Below are 18,445 nucleotides of genomic sequence, written 5' to 3'. Positions count from 1 at the left end.
GCTAGACGATAAGCAAACTGAAGGCAAAGATCTTATTCTATATTTTGAAATCTCCCAGAGTACTTAACCCGGTTTCTAATAATTATTTGTCAGCTGGTTGAAAACGAAGGATTTCCACTTTTAAAGATCTGTTTGAAACCCCTCCGAACCTCTATTTAAACAGTGATTCTAATCCTTTACCTCTTCCAGGACTGACCTGGTGTGTAAATACAGCAAATCCTTGAAAATGGCATTTATAATAGGAACTTTGCTATTCCATGAATAGCAAAGCCAAAATACTATATGAAAGATCAAACAAATATTGACTCAAAAGAATTTTCCCCAAGGCAACTGTTATAGTCTTATCTTGAATAGAATGTTTGCAGTTAATTAAGTATTGCTGCGGTCTCAGCAAAATCCCAGGCAGACCCTGCCAGACTAAGTTTTATGTTCCCATCATCTTATCACTATTTACAAGTCCCTCTCCCCGCACCCCCTCACCTCTCACTACCGCTAATGCTGCGTGTGGGATTAAATGATAAGTAAGTCATACACCTTTTATCCATGGACAAAAGATAATGGAATTTCAGTGCCAAAGATTCCATTTACCTATCTCACAGCAAATATGCTCTGTCTTTACCCTCCCAGAAATCCAGCAGGCTGAATCTATTACTACCTGTTGACTTCTTAGAAATGTATGAAACAGTAGACCCGTGTAGAGACGGGCATTCACTGGTTTCATGGAACATACCTCTCTACACCAAATACTGATGAGAGTTCACCAACCGTGAAACCTGCTAGCGCCCATGAGCCTCAAAATTCACCTCAAACTCAGACTTCTGTGCAGGGACTGGGCTGATTGCTAGCTTACAATGGGGTGTTTAAAATGTGGAGGAGGTCAATTATGATGGGGAGAAGCCAACAAAAGTCATTCACAACCTTTCTTCCTTCCCTCCAGCCTTATTTACCAAGTGCTTTACGCGATGACGTCATAGTTCCTCCATGGGATAGGCACCATTCTATGCACTGGGAATACAGAAGAAATAAACCCTACTCATGCCCTCAGGAAAGTGATATTCTAGTCAAAGAGAGAGATCAACAATAAGTAAAATGTATACAGTTGGCCCTTGAACTACAACAGGTTTGAACTTCTTGGGTCCACTTACATGTGGATTTTTTTCAATACAGTACAGTGCTATAAATGTATTTTCTCTTCCTTATGATTTTCTTGATCTTTTCTCTAGCTTACTTTATTGTAAGAACACAGGATATGATACATGTAACATACAAAATACGTGGGAATCGACTGCTTGTGCTATCAGTAAAGCTTCTGGCCAACAGTAGGCTATTAGTAGTTAAGTTGTAGGGCAGTCAGAAGTTATACATGGATTTTCAGCACAGGGTTTGGGGCTCCTAACCCCCATGTTGTTCAAGAATCAACTGTACCGGGGTGCCTGAGTGGCTCAGCCATTTAGCGGCTGCCTTCGGCTCAGGTCATGATCTCAGGGTCCTGGGATCGAGCCCCACATTTGGCTCCCTGCTCCACAGGAAGCCTGCTTCTCCCTTTCCCACTTCCCCTGCTTGTGTTCCCTCTCTCGCTGTCTCTCTCTGTGAAATAAATAAATAAAATCTTAAAAAAAAAAAAAAGAATCAACTGTACCATGTTAAATATTGATAAGTGCTCAAGAAGAGAGAACCCAAAAAATAGGGAAGCAGGATATAAAATGTTACAGGGCCAGAAAGAGGGGTGAAACTACAGAGGGGTAGCCAAGAACATCCTCAGTGAGAAGCTTGTATTTGAGTCTGAAGGGTGTGAGGGAGCCAGCCTTGCAGATAGATGAGGAAGAGCATTCAAGGCAGCATTCAATACAAAGGTCCTGTGGCAGATCACGGCTGGCATGTTGGGGGAACAGCAAGGAAGCCAGTGTGGCTGGAGCCTAACATTCACGGGGACAGATGCAAGAAATAAAATCCAAGAGGAGCAGGGACCGAGATGTATGGTTCCAAAACATATACCTCTTTATCAATCACAGAGATATCAATCACCCATTTACCAAATTTTCATATACTCAAAATGCTGCAGTGGTTATTTTTCAAAAAAATGCTTATCGCTAGATTTTCAAGAGAACAAAAAGAAAAAAAAAAGCCAACGTAGAAAAGAAAAGAAAAAGAAGGCCAGCATATTTGCCTGGGGAAAAAAAAAAATCCCAGGTTTCCATTAATAAAAATGAAAACTGTCTGTTGCTTCTTGTCTGTAAGCTTCTATGGAACCGGGACCAAGCATCACAATAGAGAACACAGCTTAGCACCACGGGCAACTGGATGAGCAACAATGCTATAAAAGGATGTCACGCTGGTGTAAAAGAATAACATGCAGAATTACAGGAGACAGGAGCATTGAAATTTACCACAGGGACGTTTTTTTAAATGTTGCAATGCCCCAAAAGTCTTTGTAAATTTGAATGCCAAGCCAGCTAATGCAATATCCAGACCACACATCCTTCCTGCCCAACCAGCTTCTCAACATGAGTAAGATGCTATCAGCCAAGATCTGCGACACAGCAGGGTTTGGGGTGGTACCTTAAGCTCTGCTATCTTCCAGTTCCACTCAGTGCTAATCAACCAGTGTCATGCATCATGTCAACAGTTTCCAATAAACAAACACCCATACATTCTAAACAGTTCAGTGCAGTGACTCCACTGTTCTTAAGAACACACACTCTGTGTCACCGAGGCCACAAGCACGGACTACAGGGCACACTCGGAAGCCTGTGCCACAGAAAACAGCTACTATTAATGACTAGTCACAATCCTTCCCCATCAGGTTCTGCGAGGCCACACCCACCTCCCCACCCACAAAACGGACAAACTCCTGTTGGAGGGTCATTCCAAGACTATCCTTAGTTAGAAATGACCAGAAAGAAAGAAGTCCGTGGGGCTAGAGTGATCTACATAATAAAGAACTGCCAGGAAAGAAGTGACTGGAACTTCAGAAAGGTACAAGTGGAGAAGCAACAATGAGTGTGGAGGAGAGGTGGTCTGGAACAGCGCAAGTTAGGAGAGAAGCAAGAGAATGTTTCGAGATAGCACTTGGCATTTTTAGAAATATACATTATATCCCTACTAGTGTTCTCTAAAAATGGCAAAGTCTGAAATGTGGAAATACTTGTTTGTGACTTGAGCTTCTGAACTGGGTTCCTCGGAACGGTAAAGTGCATCTAGGACTCTTAGAACAAGTAGACTTGGGGAAAGAGTGTAGTCCGTGGACAGAAAAAATGCAGTGAATTCTTCACTTGACAGAATACATTGTGCACCATCAAGGGCAGTGGTGTATTCCAAAACACGGCATGGCCAAGATGTGACAGGGAAAATCACAGCCACATGTCCCCCGCCCTGCCTCAAACACTGAAGCCAGTTATTCTACAGATGTTAAAAATCACATGCCAAATTCCTCCCAAACTATCTAAAACAGCAGCAATATGAACAAAGGTTCATTCTGTCTTGCATTTTTCCACCCTTGGCGGAGAGCCCAAGTAACCAAAACCTGCTTCCTTGCGGTGGTATTCCCCAATCATCTAGAAGCTTCTATCCAGTCGACCTAAGGGGATCTCTTGGGATCATGAATCTAACAAGTCCCTCCTTCCCCCCTCCCCCAGAAGACAACCTATCAGGCAAGTTGAGAGGAGGGTAGTCACATACCTTTTAAAAGCAAAGATTTTTCTACCCACCAAGAAGCTTCTGATCAAAGAGGATTCATAAATAATATAAAATATGCCCCACCGGTGAGTAGTCCATTAAATTTGTCAAGTGCACAAAGAAGTTAATAAATTCTCCATTCTAACCATAAAATAACTATTTGAGACACTAATGATTATATCAGAATTCTGTTTAAGTTATATAAAATTTTAAAAATTAAGTGGAGAAACAGAACCTATAAGTAGCATGAGAACTAAGGCAGTGACTATCTGGGAAGATCCTCTAAAACCAAAGACTATGAAACACTGCTTAATAACTCTGTGTAAAACCCAGACACCTGCTTGTGTAGGATGCTTTCTGTTCTGTTTTACGTTTTTCCCTATTTTCTTGATTTTCCAAAAGGCTAATATACAATGTCTACAATCACGGAGAAAAAAAATATAAAGTTTTAAAAACCGATGAGCAGAAAAGACAGAAAAGCTACCTTTCAATTGTTACCAATAAGTGTACTGGAGGGATAAATTGCTCTGTACGTTACACTTTCCTGTATTTTCTGAAGCTTCTAGAATGAGAATGTAGTCATTTATAATGAAAAGCAAATTTTTTTAAAGATTATATTTATTTATTTGAGAGAGAGAGAGAGCACACGCATGAGAGAGCACAAGTGACGGAGAGGGAGAAGCAGGTTGCCCGCTGAGCAGGGAGCCCGATGCGGGACTCGATCCAGGCCCCTGGGACCATGACCTGAGCCGAAGGCAACTGCTTAACCGACTGAGCCACCCAGGCACCCCAAGAAGCAAAATTTAAAAAGACGTTTTAAATCATTAAAATGTCAAAGGACTAAAATGTTTACTAAGGGTCAAAATGTATAAATAGAAAATATGATCGGGAAAAAGCTTTCACCATGGAGTAAGCTACCTTTCACAATGCAACAATTTATGTGTTCTCTACCAGTGCTTCTCATACTCGAGCACATTTTCTGCTGAAGTTCTTACACCACCTGGAGGGCGTGTTAAAACCCAGGTGATGTGGCCCGAGAAGGTGCACGTCTAACAGGCTCTCGGGGGTACTGATGCTGCCAGTCTGCAGACGCCACTTTGAGCAGCCACGTTTGCAGCAACGGGAAGGGAGTGGAGTCCAGCCTGTGTTCTCCCAGGAAGCATGGCCAGCTCGTTCGAGACGGGCAGAAGAGAAATGAGCTCAGAATTCCACCTCCTTCCAAAGTTCTAAAGCAAAGACCCAGAGTCCTCTCTCTCGTCAACCCTTGGTGATTAAACACTTGCCATGTTCTTTAAAGGGGGCGGTGTCAATGAAATTAAGATAATCATGATTGCAGGACCTAATGAGCTCGCTAGAGAATCCAAGGGAAGCAGCCTTTAGCAGACAGTCTCTGAACACCCTAGAACTCACAAATATACCAAATCCCTTGGTGGTAGTTTTCAACCACATCATTTCCTACAGTGATTTTGTTAGATGCCTAGGAATAGAAGGCAGTCGACGAATTCAGAATCGATCACTCACAAGGACACAAAACAAGGCAACGGTGCAGTCCGTGAGCTTACCTAGCGCTTCCCGGTGACACTGAGAACACTGGAGCCCGGGGGAAGGCGTGAACCTGTAAGGGGTCAGAACAGTGCCTGCCCTTTGACTCCCAGCCTCACGCTTGCAGCCTCCTCAGGGTCCATCAGGAGCTAAGAGCAGAAACCACGCTCACAAACGCCACAATGCCTCAGGAAGAGACTGCAACGCCGAAGAAATGACTCAGGCCCACACCCAATATTCTCCACCTCGACAGCCCGTCTAAGCGGTAGAGGGTGACGGTGCGGACTCCTTTCACCCTAAGGAAGACGGTACCTGGCCAAGAGGCCTCCAAGTTCTACGCAGTGAGAACCGCAGCAAGAAACGAACTTAATTAACCATTCAGAAGAGCACGGAGGATTCCCACCAGCCTCCACGTCCCCAGACACCACATTGCCATTTATCCCCCAACGCTGTCATTTCCTGCCCGCGGTGAACTAATTACACACAGTGGGAATTCTGGAGCTGCTGGTTCTAATGTTTATCTGCTGTTAACTTGTTGTGTGACCTCAAAGATATTTCTCTAGTGCCTTTATTTCCTCTGCTATAAAAACAAGATAAGGGAATGACGTGCTTGACAAAGTGCCCTCACAGAATCCTACGGTCCTCGCTACCCTAGAGATGCTCACGGGGGTGGTAATTAACGTGTCTCTTTCACTAAGGCCTTCGGTAAATATGCTGACAGGCTGTGGAAAGTTGTAAAAAGCATGGGATCTCAAAGGAGATTTCCTCTTCTGCTGAAACAGGTTTCAGTGGCAGATGCGACCTATAAAATTATTGATAAAAATAGTATCGAATGCGCGTCTTTGTAAATCACTGTTTCATTCACTGAGATGTATTTTTCCAGAACCACAGCTCTAACAACAGACCATGGCTTCGCAAGTAGAAGAGACACGAGGAAAATCACCTTATATTTCCATAACCTTAACATCCAGCCCTGAAAAGTTAGTTAAGTAAAATTGGGCTGTACTTCCTCACCGATGAAATAATTTGCTACCGCTGAAATATATGTTTTAGAAGGCTAATTAGTAACATAGTCTGGGCACGTGAGAAAAGCTGGTTACAAAACATTCTGCAGGTAAAACAATCGGTATAATCTGATTTTGTAAATCTACGAGGGCATAAAAATATGCAATAAATGGTAGCTATTATATTTTACACCTATTAGGGCCCCAGTCCTTTTCTTATATATTTATATATATATATATATATATATATTTGAGTAACCTATATATTCAAGTTATAACACATATTAAACATTTATGTGTCACAAATTTAACACAAATTTTCCCAGTCTCTTTATATAAGTTTTAAGTTTTCATATATTCAAGTCTATTTGTTTTTTTCTTCACTGGTTGCTTCTTTTGTGGTAAAACCATGAAAACTGTCGTTCCTCTGCAGACCTAATAAATATTTTCTGCTAGTTTTTCTAGAATTTGACTTGCGATACTCAACTCTCTGTGGAGTTTACTTGTAAGATGTGGTATGTTTGGTGGGGTCCAAAGTGATATCCTCTTACGTGCAATTTATTAAATAATCTATTAAATAATTCTTCCTCATTGACTGACTTTGCAAACATTAGCACCCTGGCGTTAGATGTAGTTACGAAGATTCCAGCTCACTTTTTAAACAAAAAGTACAAAAACCTCCAAGTAAAAACTCAAATATATATAGTAGTTTCATAAGAAATCTCAGTAAGAGATAATAAACAAATCAAATGATCAAGCCATTTCACCTTCATTGCAGGCATCGGTCAGCTAAGCAACAGTTGCTGTGTAAAATCAGGTCTTCATTCAGAAGACGGCTTTGAGAATGAATGTGTAGGGCATATAAGTACATGGTGGCTGAGTCACCAACTGCCGTTTGAATTCTCTGCTGATTATTGGGGAGGGGCCACTTCCTGGGTGGCAGGCAGTATTATTCTAACCCCGATACACCTGAATACAATGCTCCTTGGCCTGAAAACACGAAGTTGAAGAATTCATTGCTTAATTTAGTCAAGATTCAGAACTTTCACTTTCACTCAATTGATTCTTCCTCCAGATATGTTAGAAACCTACCATACACAGTATGTTCTATATAAATTTGGACTTGTTTTTTCCATTTCTAATGTCTGCATCTTGCCATGCCCATTAAGAGATAAGCTCCGGGAAAGCAAAGGCTGTGTTTATTGGAGAAGGAAGGAAGGAAGGAAGGAAGGAAGGAAGGAAGGAAGGAAGGAAGGAAGGAAGGACTCATTTGCTGAGCCTTGCCCACAACAGACACCCAGGAAAGCCTGCCAACAAATCAACATTTTAGCGGTTCAGCCATAAATGATGGTTAAGGGGGGAAAAATATATATATATATGTCTCATCTCACTAAATGTTTTCATCTGAATTCATCTCTCCTACTAAGTAACATGGACAGATTTTTCCCATCAACTCACACCCTAAAGCACAAGACATGATGATCTTTCTTTTCGTTTGCATAGCTACGACTCGTCATTATCCAGCCCTATTTTTTTGACTCAACAAAATAGAATTGCACCATTAGGATTTCAGCATGTCTGTTCTTGCAGTGACTATTTTGAATTGTGCCTTTTAGAAGCAATCACTTTAAGAAAAAAAAATGTAACTTCTAAAGTATACACTTGGCTTGGTTTTAGAACCTAAGCTTTTCTGGGTTCATTTGCCTGTTGCTTTTCCACGTAGGGAAGGAATGTTTGAGAGAGGTTCCTCTGGAGCAAAGCAGCTGACGAGAGTCCTCAGCCCTGTAATCTCTGTTTGTAATCCTCTCCACCCATAAATGGACAAGTTCACTAGACACTGTCATCATCACCATCATCAGTGCTACAATTTACTGAGTATTTTATAGATGTCGATCATACTGCTAAATGTTTTACTTGTTATTTCCATTACCAGAAAATCCTAGAATATATCTCCAACCCAGATCTTTAAAAATTGCCCAATATAATATTATACATAAGTGTAATTTTAGAGATCTTGCTTAACTTTTTAATCTAAGAAGTGACTAGATATTAAGAAGTTGGTTATTTAGTTTCATAATATACTTGCATTCTCATCCATAAAACAGAGAAGTCCAACCTACAAGAACATCTTCCTGTCCCTGCTTCTCTCTTTTCGGTTGGGGAAGAATGGATGCATTTGTCATGCAGCAAAAGGAGGCCCAAGAGGAGCGAGAGGGATTATCTTACATGTTGGCAAAGCAACCATATTTGACTCCTCCCATAGCTGTCCCCATCCTGCTCCCCAGGAGTCTGGGAGAACAAGGTATAGTTATGTGCCCGTAAATACTAACCAGGCTGCCTCTCCCTTGCTTCTTTCCCAGCATTGCCTAGGGGTATCCACTGGAGAGGCAGGCACACCTCACGGGAGGTTCCCAGGGAATAGAAAGCAAATGCCAGGGAGCCCAGGAAAAGATATATGTCCTTCCACAGTATGAAGAGAGATATCTAAAAACACATATAAACAAACACACAGCTTATTCTTGGGTTTAAACAGTAAGTCTTATCATAGCTGATCACATCTGCCACGAACCATATTCGAGAATATCACTGCAGCCTGGGAAGCCTGAGAGAGGCTGCACAGCATTCCCTTGCTCCTCTCCACCCTTTCTGATGGGCGTTATGGGAGAATAGGATCATTCCCATTTCATCCCACTGAGCCTAAAGTCAAAGCCACACCAGTACATTTTCCCCTAAAATGTGCAGTCTCCTCCCAAGACTGAGGAGAAGGAATGCATTTGCAAGGCCTGGAGGTGGGCACTGGGACAAGGGCAGGAAGGTCAGCAATTGAAGCCAGGCCCCCGGGGTTCAGATTGGCCCAAGCTGAGTGTTAACTCTGCCCCTCACGGAGCTCCCTCTTGGAAGCTGCCCTTGTAGGAGGCACAGAGCAGCCCGAGGGACCTCGCGCTGCTGGCCCCAGTCCTTCAGCCCTCCCTGAGTGCATGCCCTTCGCCAGGGGCCTTTGCAGCTCCTCCCACGGATGGGGATCAAAGAATCCTTTGCCTCTTCATTTTGGGCTTGGCCTGTGAATGGCTTTGGCTGGAAGGAATCCAGGCAGCAGGAATTCTTGCAGGTTCCCTCTCTCCCCTTCCAGCTCTGCCACGGCCGTGGGAAACGCCGCCCCAGGTAGCTGCTGCCCTCAGCCTGGACCCCACCTGAAGCGGACGAAAACCCAACCTGCACTCCCAGCTGGGTCACGGCTTGCAGCGCGGCGCCTCAGTCCAGCCCAGGGAAGACCGGCTCAGCCCCAGAGCCAACCGCAACCGCAAGAGCCTTAATCAATAACTGCTTTTTCTAAGCCGCTGTGTTCTAGAGTATTTGTTTATATGGCATCGTTATGGCACTAGCTAACTGATGCACGGTGGTCTAAGGCGACTGCTCATGGAAGACGCAAGATGCCCCATCCGAAAAAAATGATAACCGAATTTTAATAAGTGCTACTATGCACCCATTTTTGTAAGAGCTTTAGGTGAATTTACTTATTCATTCCTTACAAGAACCTTATAAGACAAATAGGATTTTTGTCCCTATTTTAAAGATGAGGCAACAGAAACACAAGTTAAGTGACTTACCCACAGCCAGAAGGTGGTGAAGGCAGGACCGAACCCCAGTCCTCTGCATCCAGGGCCCTGGCCTGTAACTGCCACGCTAAACAGCCTTGCAAACCCTCCTGGCCCAAGGTGCCCTAAAAGTTAGCTGTGGCTTCCCATACCCTGGGGTGAAATCCGAACCAACTAGCACACTGGTAGAATATTCCAGGTCCTTCACAACCTGATCCCTGCTTGTCCCATCCAGGCTCCTGCTCTCTCCCCCTCACTCTGCCCTCACAGTCTGTCCCAAGCACACTGAGCCCCTGCACTTCACCAAACTCCCCAGCTCCCTCGCACCTTGGACCCAACACCTCCTGTGCCTGGAATGCCCTCCCCCTCCTTTCTGACCACTCAAGGTCATCCTCTAGGACAGTTCCTCCTGCAGAAACCACTTCCTGTCTCCAGCCAAGGGCATGTGGCTGCTCATCCTGAGTGTTCTCCCAACTTCCAGGACCTTCTCCGAAAAACACAGACCACTTTGTGCTATTACCATCTGCTTAGCCCTTTCCACACCTGGCCATCAGCGCCTCAAGGGCAAGGCCTAGGTCCTACTCATCTCTGTCACCCCAGTGTGGAACAAGGTGCCTAGTCTCATCATGGAAACTCAATAAAAGCTTGCAAAATTAAAAAGCAGGCAAAAGGAGCAGTGACACGAGGGAGAAATGGATATGGAGACAGGAGGTTTAAATTTTCATTTTTAAATAGCAAGTCTTCATTTCTAATAAACATTGATTAAACTGCTCAACACCCCTGGGTCTCCAGCTATATGTTCTTCAATTAAAATAGTTCTTTCATGACGGCTTCCTCTGCCAAACCTTTCCTCCCAGGCTTATGTGTTCACCAGAGCGTCTTGGGACAAGTAACAAAAGGCACTATATTTGCTTGAAACAGAGGGGAAATTGAAGGCTCACTCCCTCCTGTTCACTCCCGGCAACACAAAAGTACATGTAGTCTGATTTCAAAAGAGATGGAGGAAAGTTTGTGGCAGCGGAAGGCACATTCTCAAGGAGTGAAAGAAGGAGTGAAAGGAAAAGACTCCCAAGATGGGGCACAGATAGGTGACGACTTGACGTGGGGAGAAAAGGCTTATTTAATCTGAACCAGCAAATGGCTCCTGGGAGAGGCCGGCTCTCAGAATCGCAACTTGCTGCTGACAGGTTACATTATTCCTTAGCCTCAGAGGCACCCAGCAAAGGTCCAGGGCTGGGCAACCTGACAGCACCTGTGGAGAGCTGACAAGTGCCACAAGATGAAGGCGACAGCTGCCCTCAAAATCACAGGCCACATGCATTAGCGGGGCCCTAATCTTGGAGCCACAGGGAATCTCTATCAATAGGAGTGAAATGGTCTGCTCCTGGCATCCGAGGCTGAAACCCTATATGCACAGATCCCTTTCCCACTGCAGCTTCGCTGTCCCTGAAGATTGGTGTTTCTGTTGCTGGTGTCTCTTGAGAAAGGCCAGAGATGCCGCCAGAATAATGGGTGTCTCTTGATCCCGGCCACATGCCCCTAGAACTGGATGTCAGAGTGGCAGATGACTGGAATGCCAGAGCCAGAATCTGATCTTTGAGATCAGGCCATCTAGGAGTTTTCAAACATTTTCTAGGGACCACTTGGTGGTTCAAACAACAGTTTGCAGAAGTATAAATATGAGAGGGGAAACTGAGGCTGCTCCCTTTGGGAAGCAGGGGCCAGGACCCCCAACTGTCGGTGCAGGGACAGCCTATGAGATGGCTCAGTGGAGGTTTGGGAATTTGGGTTGGACATCACAGGTTTAGGCCAAATCTGCATCTTGCGGCATGGAAGCCATGGTTCAGAGGGGTAAGGTGACCTCATCCAAGGTCATGTAGGCTGAAGGCAGAAGGACCAAGAACCGGACTCAGGTCCTGACTGCCAGAACACTCTTTCCTCTACACAATGCCACCCCCCCCCCTTTCTAGAAAGGGCTCTCTACACTCTAACCTCCCCCCTTCCCCATTAGCAAGTCCCAGAGCCACTCCAGAGCTTAAACTGAGGTAAAGAGTAACTTGATGACAATATGTTTTACTGGTGCATTTATCACACACACTAGGGAAAGCTCTGCTATTAACAGCAATCCAGCCCCTCCTCTTCTCCCCACCCCAACTGACCCCCAACATGGACAAATCCTCAGAGGCTTTTCCGTGACCCAGAACCTTCTCAGGATCCACTCCCCCCTTTCCTTTTCTGTTGCATTCTCTCCACACTGACTCCAATGACTGCCTGCTGAGCTGTGATTCTTCAGTCTGCTGGGTTTGTCCCTACACCGTATTTGTGTCTGGTCTTAGAATGCTGCTTGCCACTTTCTAATTTCATTTTAGAAGCCTGCAAGGAGAGAAGCCAACATTTAATCGTAGGGATTGGAAGGGACTGTACAAAGCGCTTATGAGGCACAAATAGAGTGGTTATTTTCCTATTTCCCTTCTGATTGAATTGGCTGCTGTATCATACGCAGTAAACAGTGTGAACCAGAAAGCAGCTCTGCATCCTTATCTCAGCCCCTCACGTAATCAAAAGAAAAAACGCATTGTAATAAAAAAGAAGAAAAGGAAACTAGAACTTCCTATTTGTTTAAAAGTTAATTAAACTTGAAAGGTTTGTGGGGACAATTCATTTTCTTTTGTAGCCTAAGACCATAAGGTTTGCATTCCATTTTACCAGTGGAATGATAAAAAGTAACCTGATGTTATTTTAATTATAATAATAAATAATAAAGCTGGAATAAAAGGTTTCTTTTTAAATAGCAAAGTACAAATGGAAGCATATGTACCATGCAATTCTGACTTGACTTATAAAATAAAAACTGTAAACTTTGTTAAGGTGTGTGCCTATTTCATTGCTTTTGTCAGTACCACTTTCATTCTTTTCTGGAAAGATGACTTCACAGCAAGCATAAAGGTAGGACTTTATATGCATCCTAGTGAATCTCCCGAATTGACAAGATTAAAACGGGATACGCTCTTTACAAAGAAAATTCGAAGTACAATGAAACAGAGCAGGAGGCCTCCTGCAAGCTCTCTGGATAACTCGGATGTGGAGCTGGATAATGTCCCCATCCTTGTCAGTTCCACGTCATAAACACCTACCAGAATGACAATGCCTAGTGGTCTTCACAGCCAAGAGAAAGCAGGACTCCTAGATGAGTCATACTGAAGACAAGTACCGAGGCTGGTGTTATACGACCAGACACAACAAATGGAGCCAAGAAGTGGGCTAAATATGGACTGCCTCCCTAGAGAAAATGTTGGGGGGCGGTGCACAGGTGTGTGTGTGTGTGTGTGTGTGTGCAATAAAGCATTTCAGAAAAAGAAGAGCTGCCGATGAGAGAGCAGAGCAACTGTTGAATAGGTAAGAGGTCACTCCTATTGAAAAATGTGGAGTTGGATAAAAGGATTTCCAAGCCTCCAGTTCTAAAATTCCTTGATTCTATGGAGTAAAAAGTGAATGTTCCATCAGCAAACTGAGACCCAAAACCCCAAGGGGGAAACCCACATCCGTTACCCGTTTCCTTCTGACAGGTCACCCTGGATGAGAACCACTTGCAGGAATATTAAACTTCCTGTTTCCTATCTGTCTTCCCCAAGACTTCTCCATGAGCACCCGCCCCCTGAAGACGTGGTGTGTGTTTAAGTCATCTTTGTGACCCCAGCATGGTACCCGACGCATACAGTGGACAGCCAAACATACAGAAAGGCAGGATGGAAAAGCTAGCAGGGAAAATTTAAGTTTTATTTTTAAGTAATGAATGCTTATATCCTAGAAAGCATTAATCAAACTCCTTGGCACCTAGCTGTCCCGTAAGTAGATTGTTCAATTAAAATACTTTTTTTCTATTAACTACCAGGCCAAACCTTCAAATGCACGGCAAAAAGGGGATTTTTGTTTGTTCCTTCCCTAGGAGAAACCAATCAGCAACTCCTACTCCATCACTCAGATTCTTAGAGTATAAAAAGCGTCATCAAAAAATATAAATAATTGGCCACTTTGTTAATCGGGAACTTAACATAGGAACAAGGCCAGGATATCTGCTCTCAGCACTTCTAGTCAACATTGTATTTTTGCTCCCAGCCAAGGCAATTAGGCAAGAAAGAGAAATAAAAAGCATCTGTATTGGAAAGAAGTACAACTACCTCTCTTTGCAGATGACATTATCTTCTCTATAGAAAATTCAAAGGAACTCACTAGAACACTATTAGAGCCAGTCACCAAGTTCAGCAAGGTTTCAGGATACGTGATCGAAACACGAGATTTGGTGCATTTTTATGCACTACCAACCAACAACTTAAAAATGAAATTAAAACAATTGTACCAGAAAAAAATCAAATATTCGGTAATAAATTTAACAAAAGAAATACAAGACTTGAACACTGAAAGTTACCAAACACCACTAAAAGAAATTAAAGAATACCTAAACAACTGGAAAAATATCCCATGTTCATTATTTAAAAACTTAATATTGTTAAAATGGCAATAATCCGCAAATTGATTTACAGAGTTAATGCAATCCCTATCAAATCCCAGCTGGATTTTGGCAGAAATTAACATACTAATCTTAAAATTCATATGACAATATAGGAACCCAGAATAGGCAAAACAATCCTGAACAAGAACAAAGTTGGAAAACTTATACTTCCCAACAACAAAACTGCTACGAAGCAACAATAATCAAGATTGTGTGCTACTGGCATAAGGACAGACCTAGACCTATATATCAACAGAATATAACTGAGAGTAGAGAAGTAAATTATATATATTTATGGTCAACTGATTTTTGACAAGCTATGACAATGGGGAAAGAATAATCTTTTCAACAAATGGTGCTGGGACAACTGGATAGCTACATGCAAAACAATAAATTTGGATCCCTAACTCACACCATGTATAAAAGAATGAACTCAAAATGGATCAAAGATCTAAATGGAAGAGCTAAAACTATAAGACTCTTAGAAGAAAATATAGGTGTAAACCTTTGTAACTTGGGATTAGGCAATGGTTTCTTAGATATGACACCACAAGCACAAGTGAAAAAAGAAAATAAATAAATAGGATGTTATCAAAATTAAAACTTCTGTATTTCAAAGGATACTCTCAAGGGAATGAAAAGACAACCTACAGAATGAGAGAAAATATTTGCACATCATATATCTGATAAGGGTCTAGTACCTAAAATATATAAAGAATTCTTACAACTCTTCAATAAAAAGACAAATAACCTGATTTAAAATTGGCAAAGGATCTGAGTAAACATTTCTCCAAAGAAGATAGACAAATGGCCAATAAGCACATGAAAGATGCTTGACATCATAAGTTATTAGGAAAATGCAAATTGGAACCACAAAGAGATACCACTTCCTGAAGAGGGCCATAAGCACAAAGACAGATAATAAAGTGTTGGTGAGGATGCGGAGAAATTGGACCCTTCACAACATTGCTGGTGGGAATATAAATGGTACAGCAGCTTTGAAAACAGTTTGGCAGATCCTCAAAAAATTAAACAGAATAACCACGATGATCCAGCAAATGCACACCTAGGTATATACCTAAGAGACCTGAAAACGCATGTCCACACAAAAACTTGTACGTGATTGTTCACAGAAGCATTACTCACAATAGTCCAAAAAAATGTCAACTACCCAAACCTCCATGAAGTTGAACAGATACACAGAACATGGTCTATCCTTACTATAGAATACTTTTCACCAATAAAGAAGAATGAAGGACTGATTTATGCTATAACCTTAAAAACATTAACCTTAAAATCTTGAAAACATTATGTTAAGTAAAAGAAGCTAGACACAAAAGGTCACATACTGAATGATTCCATTTATATGAAATGTCCAGAATAGGCAAACCCATGGAAACAGAAAGTAAATTAATGGCTGCTGAGGGCCAAGAGAAGAAGGCAACAGGGAATGATTGCTAATAGGTATGAGATTTCTTTGCAAAGTTTTGAAAACATTTTGTATTACATAATGATGATAATTCACAACTTAGTGAATATACTAAAAACCACTGAATTGCATATAAAAGTATACATGTTATGGCCTGTTTATCTCAATTTTACAATAACAATTATGATGAGATACTTGTATACTGCTGGTGAAAATGTTCACTGGTAAAACATCTTGGAAGACAGTTTTGAAAACAGGTATCAAATTTGATCCCATAATTCAAATCCTAAGAACGTATCCTCTGTAAATAATTACTAATGTCACTACTTTAGTTATAAAGATTATCTGCAATGTAGTTTATAAGATCAGAATATTGGAAATACCCTGAAGGTGCAGACATGGCCCATCACTGCAAACTGAGGGGGTCCCTTTGATCTTGGCAGCACAGGGCCTGGTTCACATGGCCTCCCTTGCTGAGCCAACACCTCTGAGCCCGCTGAGCTGGGAGTGGTGAAGAGACGAGGGCAGCCCCAGGCAAGAATGTACAGACTCCTACTTTTCTTACGCAAAGTTCAGCAGTTGCTCAAGAACAAATACTTCTCAGATTGTTATATGCTTTTGATAGATTACCAAAGTGGCGACAAGGCTATTTCGGCGGTGTCTGGGTGGTTCACTTGGTTAAGCGTCTCACTTCGGCACAGGTCATGATCTCAGGGTCTTGGTATTGAGCTGGGATCGGGCTGCCCGCTCAGCAGGGAGTCTGCTTCTCCCTCTCTCTTTGCCCCTCCCCCAACCCATGTTGAATGAATAAAATCTCTCAAATGAATAAAATCTTTTTTAAAAAAAGGGGAGGGGGGCTATTTTTGTTCATTTTGTCCAGATTCATAGTTGCTTCATGGGGTCCTCATAAATCCTCCACAAAAGCCAGTCATTCTGCTCCCTAATACAGATTTTAACAAATAATGATCCTAGTACTGGAGGAGGCTGGGGGAAGAGGCACCCTCAAAACTTTAGGTGATAAAACAGATCAGTTCATGTTTCCTGGAGGCAACACAAAAAAATAAATCTGGAGTCTTAAAAATACTACTTAATTATTTTAAGTAACTATGTCACTTCTAGAAATTCTATTCTAAGGCAATAATTGTGGATCTGCTCAGAGATTTAGCTACAAGAATGTACATAACAGAGTTGTTTATAATAGCAAAAAGCTGAGTGCAAGCTGAATGTGCAAGATACAGCCTCATGATGAAGTACACTAGCCATTAAAAATAATGTTGTACAGGAAATATGATGACACGGAAAATGATTATAAAGGTTAAGCTAAAAAAAGAGTTTCAATATAGTGTGAAACGTATTGTTTCATTTTTGTAAATATATATACACACACACATATATAGACATACGTGCTTAGAACAAACGAGAATGGTTCAAACAGTGACTATCTCTGTGTGGTGGGAAAGCATTTGATTGGTGGGACAATCTATTATTTTCCACATTTTCTATAATGAACATGTATCACCCTGGTAATAAGAAAAAAGCAAGAGTTACTCTTTTGAAAAAGGTGGAATCATATCATTTAAGACAGGAAATCTCTGTACTTAGAACGTGAAATAAAGTTATCACATAGTTGAGTATTTTTACATTTTGCTCTGGGCTTCCTGGCTGCCAAGGCAAAAAGAGAAATATGAAGAATTATCTAGACCTCTACTGTTTGATTTCTCAGGTCTTCCCAGGAGATAAACTACCATTCCAGCCCTGGATTCTAAGAGACGTGCATAATGTACTGTGTCTTGGTACTACGAACACCTACCCCGTACAGCGGCACAGCAGGCGCGGACTCACAGCCCTCACTTCTGTTCTCCTACTGTTATTGCTTAAGAACTGTAGTCCCCACCCCTTGCTAGAGGATAAGTCACACATGCACATGGTGCCTTTTTCATAATTTTTCACCACAGTAAAATAGTCCCAAATGAATGTTTCCAGGAAGACACCAATGATGCAATATCTGGCTTTTATCCAACATTTTGATGGTGTTGCCATTTCACTCCAAACAAGGACACTCAGAAGATGGTATCATACATGAAGTCAATCTTGAAGAGTGGTAGAGAATACATTTCTTTTTTTTTTTAATTTAATTTATTTATTTGACATAAAGAGAGCACAAGCAGGGTGGGTAGCAGGCAGAGGGAGAGGGAGAAGCAGGCTCCCCTCTGAGCAAGGAGCCCCATGGGGGGCTCGATCCCCCGACCTTGTGATCATGACCAGAGCTGAAGGCAGATGTTTAACTGACTGAGCCACCCAGGGGCCCCGAGAATGTACATTTCTTAATACTACATCTGTGTAAGAGTCCTCGGAGAAGAGAAAGTAGAGAAAAAGTTAGGTCAGCAGCTATGGACAGTGGCTCTAAAACTTGACGGAAGTCACAAAGTGGCACTGCTAAAGCCACCAGCCCTGAAAGGGCCTCTGGGAAGCTGAACCTTGCTATGCCAAGAAGTAGCTTCCAGAAATAAAAACTACATGGGTCAGAGTCAGAGCCTCTGAAGGCTGAGATGGGGGCTGGGGAGAAGGGGAGCTGTGCCTATTACTTTCTGTGGATGTCAATCCTTGCTATAGAAATAATTTAAATTAGATCTTCTTCTATATCTTACCTGCAGTTTCTCTCAGCCCCTATCGATCCAAGTCACTTCCG

At 42.4% G+C, this 18,445-nt stretch overlaps 1 protein-coding gene across 1 annotated transcript in view; it reads right to left on the bottom strand.

The window, feature by feature from the left end:
• Positions 1-18,445, bottom strand: part of LYPD6B (LY6/PLAUR domain containing 6B) — a 208,766-nt gene that overhangs the window by 174,954 nt on the left and 15,367 nt on the right. The window lies entirely within an intron of this gene.

The sequence above is a fragment of the Ursus americanus genome, chromosome 1, assembly GCF_024610735.1.
Source record: "Ursus americanus isolate L20-20 chromosome 1, mUrsAme1.1.p, whole genome shotgun sequence".
In the NCBI taxonomy this organism is placed as follows: Eukaryota; Metazoa; Chordata; class Mammalia; order Carnivora; family Ursidae; genus Ursus; species Ursus americanus.
The sequence above is the reverse complement of the archived record's forward strand: the minus strand, read 5'-3'. Positions and strand labels throughout refer to the sequence as shown.